Source organism: Lipotes vexillifer, unplaced genomic scaffold (genome assembly GCF_000442215.2).
Source record: "Lipotes vexillifer unplaced genomic scaffold, Lipotes_vexillifer_v1.1 scaffold39, whole genome shotgun sequence".
NCBI classification, from domain to species: domain Eukaryota; kingdom Metazoa; phylum Chordata; class Mammalia; order Artiodactyla; family Lipotidae; genus Lipotes; species Lipotes vexillifer.
In genome coordinates, this window is record NW_006787038.1 from 2,855,960 (window position 1) to 2,864,379 (window position 8,420).

The 8,420-nt window shown below is 44.3% G+C and overlaps 1 protein-coding gene across 1 annotated transcript in view; it reads left to right on the forward strand.

Moving 5' to 3' along the window:
- Positions 1–8,420, forward strand: part of IFT43 (intraflagellar transport 43) — a 90,254-nt gene that overhangs the window by 34,307 nt on the left and 47,527 nt on the right. The gene's annotated exons all lie outside the window — the stretch shown is intronic.

Genomic DNA, 8,420 nt, shown 5'->3' on the forward strand with positions numbered 1-8,420 from the left:
GCATGTGGGATCATCCCGGACCGGGGCACGAACCCGTGTCCCCTGCATCGGCAGGCGGACTCTCAACCACTGTGCCACCAGGGAAGCCCTTAAAGTTACTTTCTAGGGGCTTCCCTGGTGGCGCAGTGGTTGAGGGTCCGCCTGCCGATGCAGGGGACACGGGTTCGAGCCCCGGTCCGGGAAGATCCCGCATGCCAAGCCATGGCCGCTGAGCCTGCGCGTCCGGAGCCTGTGCTCCGCAACGGGAGAGGCCACAACAGTGAGAGGCCCCCGCGTAAAGAAAAAAAAAAAAAAAAAAAAAAAAAAAAAAGTTACTTTCTAAACAGAATGGACTTGCCTGTTAGTTACTGCTGGATTACAAATCATTTTGGTCTTTAATCCCTTGTAGTAAGTCTCAGACAAAAGGTAAATCAATATACATGTATGTATGTATATACGTTTACTACACAGTGGGATGGCCAACGATAAACTCAGCAAAGGAATTTCTTTTTCTCAAAGAAGAGACATTACTTTTGTTCAGAATTTCCTTCAGCAGTTGTTACCTTCATAATAGCACTATCAGAAATATTTTTTTTCCAGTTTTTCCCCCTTCCTCCTCCCTTCCACTCCCCACCTCTAAACACACACACACACACACACACACACGTGCACACACACTTTTTTCCTCCCCTGAATCATCTGAAAATAAGCTGCAGTCATCATGATGTTTCACCTCTTAATATTCCAACATGCATCTCTGAAGATTAAGGACACTCTCTAAATAATCACATATAATGTTCACATCTAAGAAATTTCATAAAGATTTAATAATATTTAAAATATAGTCTATATTTAAATTTCCCCAGTTGTCCCCAAAATCTCTTCTGTAGTTCCAGGATCCAATCAGAGTTCACACATTATGTTGGTAGTTCTGTCTCTTTTTAGGCTCTTTTAGTCTCTAAAATAATTCCAGCTCCCCTTCGCCGTACTACACCTCCACCCAGTACATTGACTTTTTTGAGGAATCCAGGTGAGTTGTCTTGTAGAGCGTCTCACATTCTAGATTTCTCTGATTGATTCCTCATGGTTAGATTCAAGTTAAATGTTTTTGGCAAGAACAGGTGATATTGTGTACTTTTTATTGTATCAGAATGGTATAGAAAGATATACTCAGATATCTCACTCCCATCCTTATTCTTTCTACCTCATTCCCATCCATCTCCCATGGATAACTTCTTTATTAGTTTCTGTTTTATCCTTCCTGTACTTCTGTTTGCAAAACATAAGCATGTATATATAAATTTAAAATGTATCCTTATTTGTTTCTATATGTTAAGATTCAGCAAACTGTGGCCCACAGGCCAGCCACCTGCTTTTATACAATTTTTAAAGGTTACTTTCCATTTATAGTTATTACAGAATATCGGCTATATTCCCCTTCTTGTTGTACAATACATCCTTGAGCCTGTCTTACACCCAGCAGTTTTACCTCGCACTCCCCCACCCTATATTGCCCCTCCCCACCCTCATTCCCCACGGGTAACCACTAGTTTGTTCTCTGTGAGTCTGCTTCTGTTTTGTTATATTCACTAGTTTCTTGTATTTTTTAGATTCCACATAGAAGTGATATCATACAGTATTTGTCTTTCTCTGTCTGACTTATTTCACTTAGCATAATGCCCTCCAAGTCTATCTATGTTGCTATAAACGGCAAAGTTTTGTTCTTTTTTTTAATGGCTGAGTACTATTCCCTTGTATCTCTATACACCACTTCTTAATCCATTCACCTGTTGATGGACATTTAGGTTGCTTCCATATCTTAGCAATTGTAAATAATGCTGCTAAAAAAATTGGGGTACTTGTATCTTTTCAAATTAGTGTTTTTGGAATGTCATTGCTGGGTCATATGGTAGTTCTATTTTTAGTTTTTTGAGAAGCCTCCATACTGTTTTCCACAGTGGCTGCATCGATTTATATTCCCACCAACAGTGTATTGGAGGTCCCTTTCTCCACATCCTTGCTAACATTTGTTACTTGTATTCTTTTATTTATTTATTTTTTTTTTGCGGTACGCGGGCCTCTCACTGCTGTGACCTCTCCTGTTGCGGAGCACAGGCTCTGGTCACTCAGGCTCAGCGGCCGTGGCTCACGGGCCCAGCTGTTCCGCGGCATGCGGCATCCTCCCGGACCGGGGCACGACCCCGCATCCCCTGCATCGGCAGGCCGACTCTCAACCGCTGTGCCACCAGGGAAGCCCTGTATTCTTCTTGATGATAGCCATTCTGACAGGTGTAAGGCTCCTTGTGGTTTTGATTTGCATTTCCCTGATGGTTAGTGACGCTGAGCATCTTTTCATGTGCCTGGTGGCTCTCTACATTTCCTCTTTGGAAAAATGTCTGTTCAGTTCTTCCGCCCATTTTTTAATCAAGTTGTTTGGTTTTTTTTGATGTTGAGTTGTGTGAGCTGTTTATATATGTTGGATATTAACCCCTTATTGGTCATATCATTTGCAAATATTTTCTCCCATTCAGAAGGCTGTCTTTTCATTTTGTCGATGGTTTCCTTTGCTGTGAAAAAGCTTTTAAGTTTAATTAGGTCCCATTTGTTTATTTTTGCTTTTATTTCCTTTACTTTAAGAGAGGATCCAAAAAATATATATTGCTGCAATTTATGTCAAAGAGTGTTCTGCCTGTGTTTTCCTCAAGTTGTTTTATAGTATCTGGTCTCACATTTAGGTCTATTTTGAGTTTATTTTTGTGTATGGTATCAGAGAATGTTGTGATTTCATCCTTTTACATGTACCTGTCCAGCTCTCCCAGCACCACTTGTTGAAGAGATTGTGTCTTCTCCATTGTATACTCTTGCCTCCTTTGTCATAGATCAGGTGACTGTAAGTGCACAGCCACCTGTTTTTACATATCATGTTTTATTGGAACACGACCACACGCTAAGTCTACATTTTATTTATTTATTTTTGTTGTTGCTGTTGAAGTAGAGTTGATTTACAATGTTGTGTTAATTAATTCTGTACAGCAAAGTGACTCAGTTATACATACATGCATTCTTTTTCAAATTCTTTTCCATTATGGTTTTATCACAGGATATTGAATATAGTTCCCTGTGCTATGCAGTAGGACCTTGTTGTTTATCCATCCTATATATACCAGCTGGCATCTGCTAACCCCACACTCCTAGTCCTCCCCTCCCCCAACCCCTCCCCGTTGGCAACCACCAGTCTGTTCTCTATGGCCCTGATTCTGTTTCTGTTTCCTAGATAGCTTCATTTGTGTCGTATTTTAGATTCCATATATAAGTGATATCATATGGTATTTGTCTTTCTCTTTCTGGCTTTGCTTAGTATGATAATCTCTAGTTACATCCATGTTGCTGCAAATGGCATTATTTCATTCTTTTCTTATGGCTGAGTAGTATTCCATTGTGTATATGTGCCGCATCTTCTTTATCCATTCATCTGTTGATGGACATTTAGATTGTTTCCATGTCATGGCTATTGTGCATAGTGCTGCTAGGAACATAAGGGTGCCTGTATCTTTTTGAATTAATGTTTTGTCTGGATACATACCCAGGAGTGGGATTGCTGGATCATAAATGGTAGGTCTATTTTTAGTTTTCTGAGGAACCTCCACACTGTTTTACACAGTGGCTGCACCAACTTAACATTCCCACCAGCAGTGTAGTAGGGTTCCCTTTTCTCCACACCTTCTCCAACATTTATTATTTGTAGACTTTTTAATGATGGTCATTCTGACCAGCGTGAGGTGATACCTCATGGTAGTTCTGATTTGCATTTCTCTAATAATTAGCGAAGTTGAGCATCTTTTCATGTACATATTGGCCATCTGTATTTCTTCTTTGGAGAAATGTCTCTTTAGGTCTTCTGCCCATTTTTCGATTGGATTGTTTGTTTTTTTTGTTGTCAAGTTGTATGAGCTGTTTGTGTATTTTGGAAATTAAGCCCTGTTGGTTGCATCGTTTGCAAATATTTTCTCCCATTCTATAGGTTGTCTTTTCATTTTGTTTATGGTTTCCTCTGCTGTGCAAAAGCTTGTCAGTTTGATTAGGTCCCATTTGTTTATTTTCGTTTTTATTTCTATTGCCTTGGGAGAAAGACCTAAGGAAACATTGATACATAAATGTACATTTTAAAATTTAGATCTCTGATCCATGTGGAATTAATTCCAGTGTACCATATGAGGTGCAGATCTAGTTTTATCTTTTTTCTAAATGACTGTTGTCCCAGCACCATTTATTTGAAAATCCATCTTTCTCCAGTGAATTTAGAAGCCACCTTTGCCATAGTCTGTATCTTTGTATGTGCTTGGCTCTGCTTTTGGACTCGTTATTCTGTTCTGGTGGTCTTTCTTTCTATTTATATGCCATATATGCCATATGCTATTTAAGTGCCACACTGTTCCTTTGGTGAACATAACAGTGCTTTTTTCTGTTAACTAAGAAGAAGAAGGTGACTTTGAAATATGCTAGTGAGAGGCTAACTGAGGAACCCCATTTTTCTAAGTTATTAGGGGATTCTAGTGTTTGTATTATCTGGAACTTATTTTGAAATATGGAAATGAGTCAAATCCTATATCTGCTTCTTAGAGGAAAAAAAAGGAGAATCTCAAGTGTTAATTCCTCGATGAATATATTAAAGATTTTTCTAGATCAGATCCATTTTCCCTGGGAGGGAGTGCTCTTCCATTTCCGGTGTTACTTTTCAAGGGATCCCCTTGCTTGGCTCCTCGGTCTGCCGCCTGGTCCTGACCCCTCAGTGTCTGTCAGCATGCCCAGGGCTCGTCCTACAGCCGCCTCTCCTCTGTCGACGCTCACTCTTGGCATGCTCTCCATCCCTTCTCGGGCGTTTTCCTATCACCTGTATACTGATAACCCCAGAGTTTGTATCTCCAGCCCGGTCCTTCCCCTGAGCATCTAGCTGTCCACATGACCTTTCCACCTGAATGTGCAACTCAATCCTAACACGTCTAAATCGGTCCTCTTCATTTCCACCCCTTCCACCTCGTCCCCCAATCTGCACCTCCCCAAGGCCCCTCAGGTCTCCATAAATGGGCTCCACCTTCCCTGTCACTCAGACGCTGAACTTTGGGGTCGTCCTGGACTCCTCCGTGTCCACTCAGGTTCAGTGTGTCAGCAAACCTGTTCAGTCACAGTTGAAACACACCTGTTGTCTGCGCGGCCAGTGCTACAGCCAGCGTCGTTCCTGGTGCTGACTCAGGCCAGGCTCTCCTGACTGGCCTCCCCCTTCACCCTCGCCTCCCTTAGTCTTATCTGCAAGAGCCAGAGTGACCTCTTTATAACATAGGTGAGGTCATTTCACGTTTGTCTGCTCAGAACCCTCCAGGGGCATCCCCCACCCCCACCCCAAAGTAAACCCCCCAGTCTTTACCATGGCTTCCCAGGCTCCACCTGACCTCACTTTATATAGAATAGCACCCCTCATCAGTCCATGTTCCCCATCTCCTGCTGTAGGTTTCACCACCTTACCTATATCCATACATACACATGTGCACATACACGTACTGTCTTTTCCTCTCTGCTCTCCTCTAAGCTCCATGAGAGGAGACACACCCTTGTTCACATACCCCCAGTACCTCAAACAGTGCCAGTCCATGATGAGCACTCAGTGACTATTCATTGAACACATGAATGATGAGATCAGTAGTTTGGTTGGTCACTTACTGTGTCGGTGTGGCACATGGAGCTCTGGAAGGCTGGGAGACCTGTTGGGGAGATGGTGCTCCGTGTGAAGGGTGTTAAGAGCCTGAACTGGGGCAATCTGTGTGAGAGCATGGACTGGAGAGATTTGGAGACATCTTGGGGGTAGACTTAACAGAAGTGCCATTAGTTGGATGCAGGGCAGAGGGTGGAGTTGAAGGTCCACTGCAAGGTGCCTGGCTTCGGTGACTGGTTGGGTAGTGGTGCCGTCAGATGGCGAAGGCAGGAGGAGAGACCTGACTTGGGGGCGGTGGCGTCCATGCAGATCGTCTCCATGGTGTGGGAGTCTAGAAGAGAGGTCAAAAAGCAGTTACAATTTGAGCCGTATGTACAAATAGAAGACAAGGAGAGAACCTTGGATTTGGCTGTTTGGAGGTTACTAGGGGCCTTTGAGGAAGTGATCACAGTGATTTGTGTTGGGACAAAAGCCGATTACAGTGGGTTGAAGAGGAAGGTGGAAGTGAGGAAATGGGGACAGTGGTACAGGCTCCTACTCTGAGAGGGAAAGGAAAGAGGTGGGGTGGTATTTGGAAGGGGGAGTCTGTGTTGAGACTCGTGTGTGTGATAAACCTGGGGAAAGAGTGATTACAGATGAAATAGGGGGGTGTGAAGGAGTAGGATCTTGGAGACATAGGATAAGACCTTCCGAGAGAGACTAATTAACCTTGGACAGCAAGAGGCAGGGACATTTTTCCTCCAGGACAGGAGGGAGCTTGGAAAGGCTGGTAAGTTATCAAAAAAGGCTGAGGGGAGTAGGGAATTGGGGGAAGAGGCCATTTTGAATTGGCCTGCTTCTTTTTTCTTCTTCTTTTTTCAAAGTGGGAAGGCAAACAGTGTTGAGCTTATTGGAGCAAAGGAGAGCTGGCATCCAGAGGCAAGTAGAACAGATTTGAAACAAAGAGGAAAGGGGGCCAACTAGCGGTAAGAGAGGTGATTGTTGGGCTGGATTGAGGGTCTGCCCCATGAAGGCTGGAAAACGTGAGCTCCTGCTATTTGCAGGTGCCCCAGGGAAGCTATGTGCTTTCTGCCCTGCAAGAGCTTTGATTCCAATTAGGGAGATGAGGCATTTTCATTCACAAAAGTCAGGATCGGCGGAAGGAGCACATCATAAGTGAGAAACTAACGGAGTGGCCAACCCTGGTATTGTGACGTCAGAGGAGAGCAATCACAGTGGTCAGGGAGCCCCTTGCGGAGGAGATGGGGGTCAAGCTGGAGGAATTCTGATGGGCAAAGAGCACTGTGAGGAGAGCATTTTGGTTCAAGGATTGGTGTAGGCATAAGTGTTGGGGGGTGGGGAGCAGTAACCACACTGTCCGTCTGGTTAGAGCAGAGAATTCACACTAAAAATATTGTTCTCACCTTGAATTCTTTTGGGATGATAATAGTGGTACTGTACTAGATACCTGTCTCAGCCAGTTCAGGCTGCTGTAACAATATCATAGAAAGGATGGTTTAAACAACAAGCATTTATTTCTCGCAGTTCTGGAGGCTAGAAATCTAGAGGCTGGGTTCACGTGGCCTTCCTTGGTGTGTGCACACACACAGAGATCTTCTGTCTCTTCCTCATTTTATGAGGGCACTAATCCCATCATGGGGGTTCCACCCGCAAGACCTCATCTAACCATAATTTGTTCCCAAAGTCCCCACCTTCAAACACCATCGCATTGGAGGTTAGGGTTTCAGCATATGAATTTGGGGAGCCACACACATTCAGTCCATAGCTGCACCTTATATGTGCAATACACCAACCCTATTGGGTAGGTTTTAGTTTCTAAGGTAGGTACCTCTCTACAAGGGAGGGAGGAGGAAAGTGAGGCTCACAGAGGTCTACACTGTCGCCAGTGGGAAGTAGGCGGGCTGTTTACAGATCTGCCTGAGGAGCCCTCAACCAGGGATGTGAGTTTCTGGGATGCCTTCGTTTTGTTTGCATAACACTGCCCAAGATAGAGAGCAGGGCATGTGTCACCCACCTCACTGGCTAGAGCCGTTGGCTGCTGGAACCCAAATACTCACCCCGAGCTGTATTCAGGAATGTTCTGGGACCTGGTATCCTGTCCCCTCTCTTGGCACCACAGTCATAGCTATGCCAAAGATTCCATCTTGGAGCCAGGCTGGCCTTGGCTCCGAAGTTGTCTGAGGTGAGGCACTTGTAGTCGGTGGAGAATAGAGCTGAGTGAGAGTCAACCAGACTTGGGAAAGGGAGGAAAGAAAGGTAGTCTGATTAAGTTTTGTCTCAAAGTGTCTGTTTTGGGGTTTGTCCCTGCATTGATCTGCAAGGGAATGAGGCAAGTAATGGCCTCTCGGGGACTTTCAGGACTTTGCTCTCAATGTCAGCCATCATTTTCAATCACCCTCTCCCTCCCAGCCATTAATTTTGGCCCAGGATCATGGGGACTTGTCCATCTATCACTCCTAATTGACACTAAATGATCTGTCAGTTTATTGATGAACGGCGGGAGTGGAATTGTCACAATATATTTTACTTTCTAACAACTCCTCCTGACAATTTTACCTTGTCCATCTCACTCTCCTCACATAAATCTCCATAGACCGCTCATTCCTTCTCATGGGCTGTTCTGGTGCCAGCCACTTCCACACCATCTGCACGTGTCAAGGACATCAAGATGGCGGTAGAACAGCCATGTGCTGGTCCTGAGGTTGCCCCCTTCCCTCCTCCTTCTCTCTTTCCC